Source organism: Papio anubis, unplaced genomic scaffold, assembly GCF_008728515.1.
Source record: "Papio anubis isolate 15944 unplaced genomic scaffold, Panubis1.0 scaffold198, whole genome shotgun sequence".
Lineage (NCBI taxonomy): Eukaryota > Metazoa > Chordata > Mammalia > Primates > Cercopithecidae > Papio > Papio anubis.
The window spans coordinates 108,930-127,288 of record NW_022161999.1 but is presented as its reverse complement, the minus strand read 5'-3'; the positions used below and the strand labels follow the sequence as shown (position 1 = coordinate 127,288).

The following is an 18,359-nucleotide window of genomic DNA, read 5'->3' as shown; positions in this document are numbered from 1 at the left end:
TCTATTTTTTTTATTATTATACTTTAAGTTCTAGGGTACATGTGCATAACGTGCAGGTTTGTTACATATATATACTTGTGCTATGTTGGTGTGCTGCATCCATCAATTCGTCAGCACCCATCAACTCGTCATTTACATCAGGTATAACTCCCAATGCAATCCCTCCCCCCTCCCCCCTCTCCATGATAGGCCCCGGTGTGTGATGTTCCCCTTCCCGAGTCCAAGTGATCTCATTGTTCAGTTCCCACCTGTGAGTGAGAACATGCGGTGTTTGGTTTTCTGTTCTGCAGCTAAATTGCCACTTGAATGTGGGAGACAAAATACTTACTTCTGAACTTTACTCTTATAGAAAGTCCAAACTCTAGCCTCAATTCCAAACAGTCTTTGCCCCAGGTACACAAAAGTTTCAGTGCCCAAATGTAGTATGTCTTTTCAAACCTTTGCAATACTGCTTCCTTGGCTTAGAATACCCTTTCCAACATGGCAGGCTTCAACTCATTCTTCTAATTTCAGTTCAAATACTCTCTCTTCTGAGAAACCATTCATGACTCCTCTTGGAAAAATTATTAACTTCATTCTTGCATTCCTTCACATTCATTTCAATATATAATAAATGTTTTACAAAAGTAGGCATGCATGAATGAAAACACTACATTAAGTGGTCAAAAGAGAGTTTTGGAAGAGGTTAGCCTTAAGTTAGGATTTGCTTTAAGCCCAGCTAGATCTTGTTTAATGTCCAACTTAATAACAATAAGAGTAAATTAACAATAAATCATAGGTCTATGATAATTATAGCATTCATCATGTAATAGTCTAAAATGACTATTACAGACCTATGAGAGGGGAAGTGTTCTTCATCAGCAGATAACACAGGCAATACAAGTGAAGTGGACCCTATGGGTTGACTAACCTACAAATTATGGTCAATTCTCTTCACCTTTACCTTCCTTTCACTCTACACCAGCAGTGGCCAATGAAACTATGATGTAAGTCATACATATAATTTTAGATTTTCTAGTAGTTTTTACTAAAAATTAATAGCTTTAGTTTTTATTTTTACATTAAAAATGTAAGAAAAGGTGAACTTAATCTTAATAATTTTTCATTAAACTCATCAAAAATATTACAATTTCAACATACAATCAATATTCATAAAATTATTGATATATTTTACATTTGTTATTATGCTAAATATCTGTACTTGTTTGCATATTTTATTCTTATGGCACATCTTAATTCAGACAGAATTTACAGTAGAAAAATTTGATCTACAGCTATGTTTTATAAATTTACAAGTGTAAAATACAGCCACACTGAATACTAAAAAATTAAAAAAAAATATATATATATAGGATCTAAAGTCAAGCCCATGGAACAAATAATCTTGAAAGGTTTCTAGATGGTCTTCCCCCCCCCCCCGCCCCCGCTTCCATACGGGTTTATTATCCCCAATCCAACCCCCAGCAAGTCCCTCCGCTCCAGCCTTCAGTCCCCCTGCTGCCCTGCCAGCAAGAGCGAGGGGCCCTTCTCGGTATCAGGATTTCTTAGTCCATGCCAGCGGCCCCTCTTGCGCAGCCAGGACAGCGTCCAGGTCCCGAGGTCCACAGCGGTCCCCGGGCTCCGGGAGCAATCCAGGCGGGCATCAGCGTGGAGGAGGCAGTTCCTTCATTCATCTGGGGAACAGGTCGGGGCAACTGATCCGGACTGCCCACGCTGCCGGTGCTGGAGCTTCCATCGTCTAGGTCGCCGGGCTCACACGGGGGCAGGGCAAGCTCGGGTGCTGGCCCGGCGCCTGAGCCCCCCGCGCCGCCGGGGACGCCGCGGGGGCCCCATTCTTCGCCCAGCGCCAGGCAGAGCTCCTTAAGCGCCAGGTTCTCCCGCAGCAGCTCCTCTGGGCGGCCCTCCAGCTCGGCCAGCTTCTCCCAACAGCCGCCCAGGTCCTCGCGCACTGCCCGGGATGCTTGGGTCCCGAAGAGCTGCCACTGGCGCGCGGCGCGCCACCCGCGCTGGCGCTCCGTGTCCAGGAAGCAGCAGAGGTCGCGCAGGTCACGGTTTTCTGCCTGCAGACGCTGGCTGAGCTGCTTGAGTTCGCGGGTCTCGCCCAGGTGGCCCTGCAGCTGCCGATTCACCTCCTACATGAGGCGGCCACGCTGCACCAGTGCCGTCAGGCGCGCCGCCTCCTCCCTCCGCAGGCGCCGCACTAGCTCTTCCTTGCCCAGCGCCGCCATCTCCTCGTCCGTCAGCTCCTCCAGGCCGCCTGCCTCGGCCTCCATGGCTGGTCAGGCCGCTGGAGCATCGCCCGCCAGCCGCCGCGACCCAGGAGCCCCACGTCGGGCCAGGCGCCACTCAGGGTAGGGCTCCGGCTCCGCGCGCGTCAGGCAGTGCTAGATGGTCTTTTTGACTTCACTTCGCTCTGTTTCAAAGAGGTTCGCCAAGTCCCAAGAAAACAGAACAGCTTTCTGCTCTTTGAACCCAGAGAGCCTAGTTCTACACTGAAGTTTTTATTTATTCTTCTCTCTGCCTGGAAGAAATCTACTTTCTTTCACTCTTCAAATAACAAGATATTTTTCATCCTTCACATTAGGGCTTCTTTAACCACCTCCAAATTTCTTTCTGTCTTTCAAATCTTACAGCTTTCATAACACTTGAAACCATTTTACCTAACCTGCTCTTTAAAATAGAGACAATCACTGTTTTCTTTATTTCTGGGTCTTTAATATCTAAAAGAGATGTAGTAGATATGATAATACGGTAGGGGACAATATGAATGTATTGAGTATGTGAGTGAAAGATGTTATGCTTTTTTATGACGTAAGGAATGGATAGATTTTGGTATATTTTTAAGCATAAAAATGGGTCAGATTTGGAATTTTATTCAACACTGAGGCAGCAATGTAGAAGATGGCTTTTTAATACCTAACATTCTGATTTCATTAATTGTCCAAATGAAAAACATCCTTGAGAAGAAGTTTCGACTAAATACATAATTTCTTGACTAAGTCTTGTCTTAGTCTTTCATATCCCAGAAAATCTTTCGGGATGCCACACTAGTGCAAATACCCTAGTGGATACAATTATATACAGAATAATATTTTGCATTTTATTAATAAAAATAATTACTTTTTAAAAACACTAACAGTAATGTATTAATGAAAAGCACCTACATGTATTATAATTAGAAATGAGTAAAAATCAATATTCTATAGGAATATTCCTTGACTTTAAGAAACCTAATTCCTCTGTTTTTTATACAGTTGTCTTCGGGAAAATCACTTTGTTTAAATAAATAAAAGCATTTATTAGTGTTATAATGGGAAGTAGTAAATATTATAATATTATAGAAACTGAAAAAATTACATTGACTTTGTATGTGCAGGAGCAATACTGAACATATATGGACAGATATGAGTAATTTTAGAAGCAACCTGGATATTAAGTGAAAGAGATGTAATGATGTTTTTGGAATGATTAAAAGTAAAAGAAGAGGCCGGGCGCGGTAGCTCAAGCCTGTAATCCCAGCACTTTGGGAGGCCGAGACGGGCGGATCACGAGGTCAGGAGATGGAGACCATCCTGGCTAACACGGTGAAACCCCGTCTCTACTAAAAAATACAAAAAAAAACAAAAACAAAAAACTAGCCGGGCGAGGTGGCGGGCGCCTGTAGTCCCAAGTACTCGGGAGGCTGAGGCAGGAGAATCGCGTGAACCCGGGAGGCGGAGCTTGCAGTGAGCTGAGATCCGGCCACTGCACTCCAGCCTGAGCGGCAGAGCGAGACTCCGTCTCAAAAAAAAAAAAAGTAAAAGAAGAAAAAGTGTAGAGGGAGGTTTCAGGGTAGAATCCGACTTGATTAATTTAGTGAAGAAATAATTTCATATGACTGAAAGTGAAAATAGAAGCTAGATGCCTTAATTAATTTATAGATAAACCAACCAAAAGTAATATCCTTCTGATAAAGTATATTAAGGAAAATTAAGTAGAATTTTCAATAAAAATGAAGACACCATCTATAGAGATTATTTATTTATATTTTAAGTCTGCCTGCCTTTAAGATGGTTTGGATGTAACTCTATCCTAATGTGGGGTGTGCAGGAAATCACGTTTGATTCCTTTTAGCTTTTCTTGTGTGTGAAGCTACATTTCCCTCTTCAGGCTATATAAACAATCATGCTTTGACTGTTCTTTATAATGATCAACTATTGGTTTCACATGCTTGTGCTGAAGTGGCAATGTCAGCATAAAAGAGATTTCAAGAAAAAACACATATGCAGATAAATCTGGTGAAAATTTCAACTATTTGATGGAAGCTGAAACTTTTCCCAGTTACCAAAAATGCGTCCCTTATTAATATAAACTGGTCACACCTATTAGATTTTTCTTCAATAAAATCACATATCTGATTTAATAGTTGAGTAGCTTTCGTGGAATAGCATGCTATTGTTTCAAAATGATAGAGATCGCTTTTGCATCCCTTCTCAATTTATAATATTTGTTGAAATTTTCATATTTACCTTTACATAATAAGCATTTTATTTTTTGTTCAGTGAAATATAACTCTTCTCAGAAAATTTGTACATTGATACTTTCAAAGTATACTAACATTTATATTAATACCCTGACTTACTCTTAGATACTAAATTGTCTACTAAATTTTGAGGTGGTCACATAGGAAAATTGATAGGCATCTATCTTTTCCACTGAGTTACTCAGGGGCTCTTCTAGAGTGCATGTACTTTGGCGAGCATGGGACACAAACATGCTCACAGCCTGCGCACATTCTGTGAGGTACATTGAATATACTGCTTTCCCAGAATTACTTGCTACCCCTTCTCAGTCTCAGCTCTTCCAAGTACGCAGTCATCTAGCTAAACAATTAACAATTGCCCAATAATTAGTGTAAATTAATTGTTCTCAATGTGAGAGGGAACAATTATGGAAACTTTTTTTGTTTTGTTTTCACCATGCTACTGGCATTTTAGTGGGTAGAGGCAAAGGATGCTATGAAGCATCCAGCAATGCACATGGACAGCACTCCATGACAAGGATTTTCTGGCACAAATGTTAAAAATGTTGGCATTATGATACCCTTGTATAAATCTGTAACTCTGGACTCTCTTGTATTAGGGAAAAGTTGACAATCATATGTACTGATGAAAGTTCTACCTCATGGAAATGTACGTTTCCCCTGTGTTTTGTAGTTATACCTAAGAAATACTGTAATGCTACCTCAGTTTATTTTAGAAGGTCAGTTTAAGCAAAGATTATTTATATGTAAATCAAGCCTACCTCTTTTCTTTTACTTTCAACTTTTTAATGAAAATCCACATAAGTTTATAGGAAGAGCTGAGAGAGGAAGCAATGCTGCGGTCATGGAGAAATAAGAAACTACCATGTGTAACCTACTTGGTCTTTTGGATTTGAATAGGTCCTACCGCATATTTGTCCCTTTCACTTCATTATAGAGTAGCTTTGTATACTGAGATTTAAGACTTGACGAATACCGTACTAACAGATCATGGAGAATATTTAATGGTTCAAGATATTTTTGCCTCCAATTTTAAGAATATTCAGTTTTCCAGAGTCCAGTTACAAGGACAGAAATATTTCTCAAAAGGGATATGGGTTGCTTCCAGAAAGGTTCATCACTTCACACTGAAACTCCAATAGACTAAACTTTTAGAGCTTTCTACTTGCCACAGAAACTAGGCAAAACATTGTGGGTATGGTGATCAGACCCGGGGAGATGAGCAGTGTGGACCTCAGCTTGAACAATTTCAAGAATCTTCTGAATACGGTTGTACTAAAAACATGGTAACTGGTTACATCAAATTTTGGCCCCAGAATCCAGCGATGCTATCAAACATTTTACCTGTTTCCTGGAATGGTGTAGTGCAAAATGCATCAAATTGTATTTGAATTTGGAGGAAGTGTGTTTATATCACAAAGACTATTATACTCCATTACAGAAATGTCATGTCTAGAATATCTATGGAGATTAGCTCCGTATTCTAGTATTTATGCCGCTTACTGAGGGATCTTTAGGTAGTCCTACTTATTGTTTACCAGGTGTATTAGTCCATTCTCATACTGCTATAAAGAGCTGCTTGAGACAGGGTAATTTATAAAGGAAAAAGTTTTAATTGACTCACCATTCTGCAAGGCTGGGGAGCCCTTAGAAAGCTTGCAATCATGGTGGAAGGGGAAGCAAACATGTCCTTCTTCACATGACAGCAGGAGAGAGAGAAGTACACAGTAAAGGGATAAAAAACCCCTTATGAAATCATCAAATCTCATGAAAACTCACTCACTATCATGAGGACAGCATTGGGGAACCGCCCCCCAATTCAATTACCTCCCACTGTGTCCCTCCCAGAACACATGGGGATTTTGAAATTATAATTCAAGATGAGATTTGATGGGGACACAAAACCAAATGATATCACCAGGTTTGATAAATTTTGCATTATCAATTTAGTAAAAAATATGATGTCCATGGAATAAAAACATTAAGCAAAATTAAAATATAATAAATTTTATTACCGTATAAGTGACAAGCAAGTTAGAAATTATAAGACAGTTTTCTGAACATTTCCTATCCAAGTAATATTCTGTATGCAATTTATCTAATGAACTGTCATTTCTTCTTTCTGTCATCACCCCTGCCAAGCCATGTTGCAAACCACTGACTTACTAAATTTTCTAAAGACTACCTCTGACTATATGGCTATCTTCTCAGAAAACTTCCTTGGTACCATATTGCTTGCAAAATAAATTCAGATTCTTCAGTGATTCCAAAATATTCATGATTTAGTCTTTCCCTGTACTTGTAGCCTACCTCTCACTATTCCCATATAAATATACCACACAGATATCATACTGGTCTTTTCATTAGAGTCTTAAGAATATTTAGGTTTTCTATTGAGGATACTTTTTAAAAAGAGTTGTATCAAAATGGATAATTGATATTTTAAATATTCACACTGAAGAATCTTCAACCAAATTAGGTAATATGCAATTCTTAGATATAATTTCTATAGTAATTGTTGGTAAAAGACCTTACCTCTTATGCACAAAGTCACTGTGCGCATTACTAAGAATATAGCAGGAAATATGACCAACAGATTCTTGCTCCTGTGATCTTCATTCTAGCAGGTAACATCTAAATTACATATTCAATTGCACAGCTTGTGACACTCACAATATGTTTAATAAATGAATGGTCATGCATAAATTGTTACCAATCTGTGCTGAAATAAGTACAGAAATTGAGAAGAAAATCTTAGAGCAATGTGATATTGTCTCTGTAGCCAAGTATGTGATAAGTGGACTGATTTCATTAAAAGTTGGGGTGCTGTTAAATTCACATGGTACTCCACGTGTGGGGTAAACTGTGTGTTATTATCAAACTGTGGGGACTGGGGAGGCTAATTTTGGCCACAGATAGTTTAAAGAGTAATGATAGAACAAAATGTCTATTTAAAATTTTGTTAAGGGCAATAAATACGAACCACAAGATATATTGAAGGATGTAACCATCCGATACTTTTGCATACTTGTGAGCTGAAGTTTCATGAAGAAATATCACCTAAAATACTAAGAACAAATATAAATTAACTAAATTATTGAGTTTGGGAATCATGGAATGAAGAAGTTTCTGAATAGAAAAGGAGTGTATATCAAAGCATCTCTCTAAATATTATACCTCTAAAGAGTTTTGATGGAAAAATTGACAGCTGCTTATTATTATTTTCTCTCTGGGTTCTGAAACTCACATTGATCAAGCTCACAGCCCAGTATCTTTTTATCTTAGTTATTATAAGCCTTATTTTTGGAGTCACAAATAAACATATTTTATGCTATGCCTTAGCCGACACCTTGGAAGATAATAACAAGGAAAGGTGTGTTTTACTGAGTAAAAGAACAAAGTATTTGTCTCTGGAATATGGAAACATAAATCATTCTCTGCTAAAGAAAGAATTTGATAGAACAGTCTTCCAAGAGGTTATGGCTGTGGGAGTAAAATTAAAAATCATGCTTGATTAAACTCTGCACTGGTTTTCTTTGAATTATCCTAGAGAATTCATGTAGTCCTTGGAGGAGGATAGTACATTTAAAAAGGTGTATTTTGAAGATTTACTTCATTCATTTAACATAATCCTCATCCTAGTTGCTGTAGTAACACCTATATTTAGAGATGAATAAATAAGAAAGTATTTTACACCTTATATTCTTTATATCTGCTGTTTTTTCTTTTAAAACAAATATTTTTTTGAAATTGCTTATTTTTCATGCTGGGTTTGGGTGGTACATTTTGGCCAACATTATTTTTTAACTTATAATTTGATAATGTGCATATCTTGTGGTAAACTTTAAATCAACTATGCATAGCCTTTTAAATAACATGTTTATATTAAGAAAAGTGATAATGGCAATTCATGTGAAGATTGTAAAAATCATAGAAAATCTATATATCAAACAAAAATCAATAAATATTAATTTTATTTTTAAATGTTTTTCATTTTTAATGGCTGAGCTAAAGTGTGAAAACAAAATTTATATTGATGTTGATCAACACATCTTTTGATTATTTAAAAAATCCATTATGACAGAAGAATGCACTTTTGCATTCTTAATCCCTGATTGTTAATTGTCTTAAAAATAATTTTATTATTTAAAATTGTGGATGAACAATGGAACCAAATTAAACTTAATGGAAAATATTGCAACTTTGTTTTTCTAAAAAATACAATTAGTTTTTCAGCAAAGTTAATTTTAAGGAGTATCAATGGAAAAGAACTTCTCTCCTTAAGTGGCAGACCCAGCTGAGTTCTTGGGTGTAGATTTTCAATACTGCAGCTAGGGACAAAGGGAAAAAATAATGAATCCTACGCATGTGCATTCTGATGTTCCCTAAGAGATGGGGAATTTAATTATGCTGATCTAATTATATACAAATCTAGTTTGTCTGATTTGATTACAAGAGAATCTAGGTTTTGTGTAAGGTTAATGCTGAATCGGGACTACTTTAATTTCTGCCAAATCTAGTTTGCTTGCTCTTTTCATGACTAAAATTGTGTAGCTCATAGCTACAACAAAATTAACATTTTGTTACACAGGGTATTTATCTGCGTAATTCCTCTATCCAAAAAGCAATAAAATATAATTTAAAAATGTAAAGGAATGACTGGAATGAGCACAAATAGTACTAAATTCATAGAGGGCAAAATAAGAACTTGTAGGTTTTACAGATATGAAAAATGTATTAGCTATTTCAAATGTAAATAAATTCCTAGTAACTCTATGTATATTTACATCACTTATAGACCCAGTGAGCCATTTATAACTTAGAGAAAAGTTATATTGTTATCAGAAATAAGTGATGGTAGACTGGAAAAGATAAACACCATGGCTTGCAAAGAAGGAATAATATCTCCAGATCCTTAGAATTTATTTTCAGCCTGGGGATACAGAGGCTTGTTGGTCTCAACTCATGGTTTCTTGAGTTGCTGTCTACTTTCTCTTGTGAGAAAGTGAAACCAGGGAAAACATCTTCAGACTGTAAAACTTTCTCAAGGAAACAATTGCTGAAGTTGATTTAAGAAGGGTCTGGATAAGTCCTTAGCATATGTGCTACTTTGGCTTTCAAGAATGGGACAAAATGGATGGGCTCAGCACGTTCTTTCCATAGCACCACATGAGTATAATTGATTGCCTCACATAGCTGTGATACCTTTTCTGAGAAGGCTAAGTAGCCTTGTAGGAATAGTGACTTATCAACATCATATAATACGGTCTTAGAAAAATAAGTTGACTTTTTTTTTTTACTAAAAGTGATTATTTTTTTCCACCTTTAGCTGACAGATTTCAATTTGCTTCTCTAATATCTTAAGAAAATATTCTCAAAACAAGCAAATGCAAACCAACAAACAAAAACTGGCATAGAACGTGATATTATGGACACCTGGTACTACAGGGAGTAATTAATGCTTAAAATGACTGGCATTAATACTCTAAGAAGCAGTATAGTATCATTAATGCAAAATATTAAATAAAATGAAAGCAAAATGGAAGGAAGGATGTAAGGAATGAAAGAAAGAAGAAAAGAAAGAAAGACAGAAAGAAAGAAGGAAAGAAGAAAGAAAGAGAAATAGAATCTCTGCAATCCAGAAAAAAAATCATGCAGTGTTTAACTATCATAAATATACATGAACATTATTAAAGAAAATTCCAAACTTCACAATTAACTCTCCACACTAAACAATTCACCAGTGCACAAGTGTAGAAGTATATGTGTAATTAGGCATTTCATCTGACAAGCAGGAAAGCAAAGACTGCACAGAACATGCTAGAGAACCAGAAATACAAAAGAAATTGTATAAAATGTCTTCCCAACTGAAAAAAGCTTCTCTCTTTCTGTGTGTGTGTGTGTGTAACTTATAAACACTGGAACAATTAAAATAATACTAATTGAATATACCAATTAATTAATAAATTGATATTTATTGAATCATATGACTAGAGCTAACAAAATTAGAAAATTTCAGAAAACAACTACCTATAGTAATTCTATTATTGGTAATACATTTTTTTCTTATTTAATTTTTAAAGAAGGATTTTTTTTTCAAAGGAACATTCTTTTAAAATTAATAGCCTCTGCAAAGAACCCACTGAGAGAATACAACTTTGTTTTGAATAGATGTATCTAAGGCTGTTCATCAAATATTAGATAAAGCAAATAAACGCTGAGGACATTTCAAACTCTGAGTTTCAATGATTGTAGGAAAGTGTTAGATAACCTTACATTTAGCAAACTTAAATATTTTACATTTACATATATTACACAGTCATGTCTGCTATGTAACTGAGTGATTTCAATTAAAAAGTTATAATAATTTTGAATAATATATAAATAAAATTGGGCAGTATATCAGACTAGACTCATATGACATTGTTAATAAATAGAAAAATATAACATGTAATAAATAATGAATGGTTCTTAAACTTAATACTGTTGCATTTATGACATTCATGCATACCACACACTTCCATTAGTAATTCGTAAGAACTAAGGACTTATCCATTACCTTCAGGAAAACACAGCTAAAGTGAGAAGGAACAAATCATTGTGAATAAGTGATTCAGTCCACCACAGAGCCCATCTTGTGCTAAAATAAAGTAAAAAAGAAAGAAAGAAAGAAAGAAACACTCAACATCTCTCTGCCCTTGAAACACTGAGTTTATTTGGCTACCAAAAAAAAAAAAAAATTACATTCAAGCGTTCATTTCAAGTTTGGAGCTACACAAACCAAAGTAGTTAAATGACATTCTTTTTCAAGTCATTTAAAATGAAAACTCATTAAGAAGCATTCAAAATAAATGTAGAGTGCTGCAATCCATTACACAAAAAAAGTTATTTTCATGCTATGAGTTTAAATTTGTCTGAAGTTGAGCTTTATTGTTCAAGTGATATATTTAGACTTGACATAAGTAGAAAGCCAAAGGTGGTTTGGAGCCATTTCTCTTACATAAAATTTATGAGCTATTGCTATTTATAGGAAGTGATAATAATACTTAAATTTTGTAAAGCACTCTGCTAAGTGCTTTGCTTTCACTGTGTAATTTACCCCTCACAGTAATTCTACAAAGTAGGACTATCTCCTGAGTAGGTGTCTAAAACAGGAAAAATGTGATCTTAGAGAGGCTCTGTAACTGGACCAAAAGAATTTCATTCTGAATTCCCACCTTTTAAATATTACATTATATGATAATGTTATTATATGTCAAGTCTTTTGGAAATGTCAAGCACACTGCTTTCAAGGATGAATCTAGTTTTAATAAAAAGCTCATGGATGAAGTAAAATTTTTAAAAGAAAACTTGTAAGATCCAGAAAACACTTGGAAGATTCCAAACCGAGGGAATTTTTATTTTATCTAGTCCAAGGTAGCAATATAGAAATCACAAAGGCAAAATTATCCAATACAACCACACAAACTACTCATTTTGTAATAAAACCCACTAAATCACAAAGTTATCTAACACTTTCCTACAACCACTGAAACTCAGAGTTTGGAATGTCCTCAGAGTTTACTTGCTTTACCTAATATTTGATGAATAGCGTTAGATACATCCTTTAAAGAAACAGTTATATTCTCTAATGTTCCCATGAACAGCATGAGATGATGCAATTTAGAGGCTATTTCACTATTTGTGTGCTTCTGGAAGAGCAGACACAATGAAAAAGGCAATAGTAAATGACACGTTGTTGTTAGTATATGAGCATTAAGAAGACAAACTCACTTTGACAGCTATTACATTATTCTCTGGCTCAATAGAACCCTACTTTGAAAGAATACAGATGGCATTGAAGTGCATGAGAAAAGTATTTATCTGGTTCGTACTCTAAAAAATCATTTTTATGTTAGCATTTCAGCTAAATTGTGATAAGAATTTTTTCAACTTCCTAAGATAATCTCTAAATTTTTGTGGAAATATTAGTGGATAAGACAAAGATGATTCAAACTAAATATTGGTTCTCATGCTTTGTTTGCCAATATTGAATTTCAAGCACATGTGTACATGGTAAATGTGACATTCAAAAGTTGTTTTTCAGATCGAGAATATTTCTCTATGAAACTACACTGAATACTATTCAAATTCCTATATCAGCAATCTTGCATTATGTGGTTTTTAAAAAAATACATTGAAATACTCAAGGCAGCATCAGTTACAACAATAAATGAAATAAGTTGTGAAATTTTAAATGATCAAATCTCTCTCCTTAGCAATAGTTATATTCCATATATAGTTAACAGCAGTAATTATATTTTAGAACCGAAGCTTTATAACAATAGGAAATTTAGAAGTCTTAGGAAAAGTCTCACACTGAACAGGCTTTTGGGAACATGTCATTTTATTTTCATTCACTAAATCTTTGCTTTTACCTAAAAAGCAATTTTTTGAGAACACAAAATGAATAAAAGCAAAGTGCTGTGTTTGAAATTCATGAATAAGGTAACAATGCTGCTTCTCTTGAGGTAATACTTTCCTTTGTTATTTCTATTGCTTGGTTAGCATTCTGCTAGTAGGAATTTGAGTAATAATTCGATGATAATTCCTCAAGGTGAGAGGATTTCCTTTCTCTTTCCACACAGGAAAAGAAGATCTGGTAACTTTAATGGTATCTGGGTACTCTCGTGGTAAATTCTTTTACATGTTTCTAGTTCATCTTCATACAGAGTCAGATTATATTAGACAACATTGGATAGTTTTTAAGTGACATGAAGAGGTTTTCTTTTTATTTCTGCAGTTATCAGGTGAGCATTTGAAGTACTTTCCTCTTGAGAAAACTCAGAAATTAGAAAGCACAATTGGTATGAAAGAATAAGAAGAAAATTCTGATGAATTATCTATAACTTATGTGACTATTGTATTTCTATTTTGATGATTCTTCCCATAAAAGATCAATTCTGTAAATAATAGAATGTGCTATACAACTTTTAGCAAAGATGATAGAATAATATACATAAGCCTCACTTCTCCCTAACTCTCCTTTGATCACTGCATTAGCCTGTTTGCAATACTGTTAAGATATACCTGAGGCTGGGTAATATGTAAAGGAATGAGATTTATTTGGCTCATTGTTCTACAAGGCTGTAAAACAAGCATGGCACATATATCTGTTCAACTTCTGTTGAGTGCCTTAGAAAGCTTTACAATCATGGTAGAAGATGAAGGGGGAGTCAGTGCATCGCACATGGCAAGAGAGAGAGGGAGGAGATGCCAGAATCTTCTGAACAACTAGATCTAACCTTAGTAGAGTCTCTCTGTGGGGACTCTGCTCCTGCAGTGGGTTTCTGCCTTGGCACCCAGGCTTTCTGATACATCCTCTGAAATTTAGGTGAAGTTCAGCTCCTTCACTCTTGCATTTCTGCCTGCAGGTTTACATCCACCTAAAGAAGCCACCAAGACTGCCAAGCGCACCCCCTCAAAACAGCGGCCTGAGCTGTAGGCCCTTTGAGTCACAACTGGAACTGGAGTAGCAGGGATGCAGGGAGCAGTGTCCTGAGGCCACACAGGGCAGCAGGGCCCTAGGCCTGTCCCTAAAGCTTGTTCTTTTCTTCTAGGAGCTTTTGGGCCGATGGTGAAAGGGACTGCCTCACTGATTTTCAAAATGTCTTTGAGGTTTTTGCCCATTATCTCAGCTATTAGAATTTGGCTCTTTTTCAGTCATGCTAATCTCTGTAGAAAGTGGTTGCCCCACATGCCACTTGAATTTCTATCCTGAAAATGATTTTTCCTTCTCTATCACATGGCCAATTGTGACTTTTCCAAAGTCCTATACTCTGCTTCCCTTTTAATTAAGTTCAATTTCTAGTCATTCCTTTGCTTTTGCATCTGATCACAGATTGTTAAAATCAGGCACATCACTGCTTGAACATTTTGCTGCTTGGATATTTCTTCTGGTAGATACTGTAGGTCATCACTCTTAAGTTCAAGCTTCCACAGAGTCCAGGAGCATGACACAATTCAGCCAAGTTCTTTGCTAAAGTGTAGCAAATGTTACCTTTGCTCTAATTCCCAATAACTTTGTCATTTCCATCTGAGACCTCATCAGCCTGGTCTTCGCTGGCCATATTTCCATTAGTATTTTGGTCACAACCACTTAACAAGTCTCAAGAAGTTCTATACTTTTTCATCTTCCTGTTGTCTTCCCTGACACCTAAACTCTTCCAAACTCAGCCTGTTCCCCACTAGCAAAGATACTTCCCACGTCTTCAGATATCTTTATAGAAATTCCCTACTCCTCGGTACCAATTTTCTATATTAGTTTGTTTGTACAGCTATTAAAAAATACCTGAGGCTGGGTAATTTATAAAGAAAAGAGGTTTATTTGGCTCATGGTTCTCCAGACTGTAAAAGCATGGCACCCATATCTGTAGAGCTTCTACTGAGGCCCTCGGGAAGCTAACAATTATGGTGGAAGGTGAATGGAGAGACAGTGCATCAAATAGCAACAGCAGGGGCCAGAGAGAGATAGGGGGTGACAGGCTGCTTTAAACAACCAGATCTCACTTGAACACAAAGAGGAGAGCTCATTTATTCATGAGGAATCCACCCCCATGACCCAAACATCTCTCACTAGACCCACCTCCAACATTGGAGGTCACATTTCAACATGAGATTTGGAGTGGAGAAAACATACAAACCATATTAAACACTTTTGAGAAAATAATTTCTATATATCGAAACAAGTAAAAGTAAAAGAAAAACAGAAAAAGGAATAAAGAATCTATCTTATCTAACTTGTTAAGAACATTTCAATCGGTGTTTAAAACTAAAACTTCCAGTCGCTGAAAACCTAGCATATTCAAGACTGCTAAATTCTCAAATAACCAATTTAACTGTGGACCTTAAAATGGATCTTGCCTTTTTAATCCATAAAGTGTATGTAGGTTGTTAGAATCTTATCTACAGTACCTAGACCTGAATCAATATTCATATAAAAGAGAATTTCTACATGATTGGGAAAGTAAAGTCATACTAAATGGCATAGTAATACCATGAGTTTTCTGAATTCTAAAATCACTATTTTAAGAATTCTGAAACATTTTAAGACAAGAAGGGTAGTAATTTTAGAGATAAACATAAACTTTAAATTTGAGATCTATGTCTGAGAGCATTTTGCTTTAGTCACCTTTCTGATAGCTCCTCAAACTAAATCTGATAGTTATATGCAACATGAGGAATATAATTTATAGAATGGTGAGATTCTGTTTTTGAAATATTAACCAATTCTTAACACTCGATTTTTATTACTCTTGATTTTTCTCACTTTTCTACGTTGGAACTGGCTTTATTCATTCCTCAGAAAAGGAGTGATTCAATTGATCATATAGAAAATGTAAACTTTTATAGTTGGAACTTAGAAAGCGTAAGCCCTGTGAAAAGGGAGTAAGTTCTGATGAAGATATCAGAACTAGAAGAAAACATGTTATTAATTAACAAATCCTCAGGTTACCTGGTGGGCTTTTCTGTGTTGCAGATTAGTAACAAGTAGAATTAGGAGCCAGTAATACTGGTGAGTCCTTGAGAAAAGACTACAGGACATAAATGGATAGACAGACAGATAGATAGACAGATGAAGGAATTTTGAATATGAGGGAAATATTACTCCTAAATAGAGTGTGAAGTGGCGGCAAAGCCCTAGAGTATAAAGGGCATATCATATCTCATATCAATGATGAAATCAGACTCGCCTGAGCATGACCTGGAGAATTAACATGTTGCCAGGACATTTAAATAGTAGGACAGAAATCCTAAAGTGTCCTAAACAATCCCACGGAATATGGTGTGCTTTTTCAAAAATAGATAAAACTTGGGAACCACAGAGAACTCTGAAAGCAGTTAATTTTTAGCCAAATTAGAGAAAAGGTAAGAATGTGAGAAAATACAATAGTGACTTGCATACAGCTAGGGTAAGATATTAGAACAACTCAAAATGTCTCCAGAGATGCTATCACAGGTTGGAAGAGACATAGAAGATCATACAACTAGTTCTTAAGTTCTTTACATTATGTATCCCCAAACTTGAATTGCCTTCAACTATGTGATGGGGAAGTCAATATTAGCGGTAACTTTTTACTACTACTCAGAAGGGAGACATAGATAGATCTTGTTTTGCATAAAATATTATGTATTCAGACTTATTTCCCCTGTACATATTATCTGAGAAACAATAATGTAATAATGTTCACCTTTGATCCCAAACAAATTATTAATGAGTCTTTTTGAGATGGAGTGTCCCTCTGTTGCCCAGGCTGGTGTGAAGTGGCACAATCTTGGCTCACTACAACCTCTGCCTCCCCTGGTTCAAGCTATTCTCCCGCCTCAGCCTCCAGAGTAGCTAGGATTACAGGTGTTCACCACACCCAGCTAATTTTTGTATTTTTAGTAGAGACAGGGTTTCACCATGTTGGCCAGGCTGGTCTCAAACTCCTGACCTCAGGTGATCCAGCCACCGTGACCTCCCAAAGTGCTAGGATTACAGGCATGAGACACCACACCCAACCATGAATCATCTTTTATAAATGACATGTATTGTGGGAGTTCTGAATGTTTTATAAGGAGTTCATATTCAGCATTGTTTAAAAATAGTAATAGTGCTACAATATTTTAAAATTCTGAATTGGTTATAAATGATATATCTATTTGTTGATAATTTGTGTATTGGAATAAACAAAAAGTTATTTAATTTGGTAAACTAACAAAAGTAGTTATTTTTTACTGCATAATCTGGTATATTCCCTATAAAAGTAAACTAAGAAATGCTATCAGATATATATGTATATGTGTGTATATGTACATATACATATATCAATATATAAATGTGTTATTGCTTTGATTCTTACATGAAGTGTTATAACACTGGCAACTATTACTTATTTGAATACCCAGCCTAGGTGAAATGGTAATCTCTGATAGGTGAGTTAAAATAAATGCCAAATTAATAAAACTACCCAGTAAAACCATGTGCAGTTTGGCATCCCCACATGAAATATAAGTGAATATCTATACAGTTGGGCGGTAGAATAATCTCTTAGTGTAAATGTGTTGAACAAACTGTGAAAAAGAATACTTCAATGTTCTGGACATTTGCTGGTAGTCTACTCTGTCTTTTGATTCTTGTCGTATCTTTAAATACGCTTCAATATGGGTACAATTTTCCCGGAGATGAAGACTAGTTAGCGTTGTTCCATAGTATTCCTGAAACTCCATCTCAAGATACTATATGATAGATTCAGGCAACGACTTATCTACCTGAATAGACGAAAGGGCTTTTTCAAAACCCTTCAACCAATTTTAACCATCTGTAAACTTCTGCATGATGGCGGTATTCCTAGAGTTGTTGCAAGCACTCTGATCCACCTCCAACTATTAATTCTAATTTTTAATGCCCTGTTTTCCTTTTACCTGGTCCCTAAAACACACCTGTATTTTCTGACCATTTCTGGGGCCTGTTATTTTCTTGTCTAACTTCAATCTAATTTGTCCAATCCCCTAACGCATCATCAATTAAGTTATTCATTCACTCAGCTTTATATTTCTTAAGGACCTACCATGGCCGGAAGTGCCCGTAAATATCAATTCTTGTAATTATCTGTTACTCATCTGTCTTCTCTATCCATCATTTATCTGGCATCCTGTCTATTGTTCCTACACTTTCTAATACCTATCATCTTCTAATACTTTCAAGTTATGAAGCATATAGTTCTTTTTCATTTTGTATCAAAAGATGGCATCTACTGTTGATAACTAAAATTACTACTGAAGTAAATGAGGAATTCAAGAAGTTTCTATTTTA

The 18,359-nt window shown here is 35.9% G+C and overlaps 1 pseudogene across 1 annotated transcript; it reads right to left on the bottom strand.

Moving 5' to 3' along the window:
- Positions 1-1,423: 1,423 nt before the first annotated feature.
- Positions 1,424-3,141, bottom strand: LOC101016695 (annotated as a pseudogene). The gene has a single exon (XR_163741.5). The product of XR_163741.5 is annotated as a coiled-coil domain-containing protein 85B-like (transcript).
- Between the last annotated feature and the right edge of the window lie 15,218 nt (positions 3,142-18,359).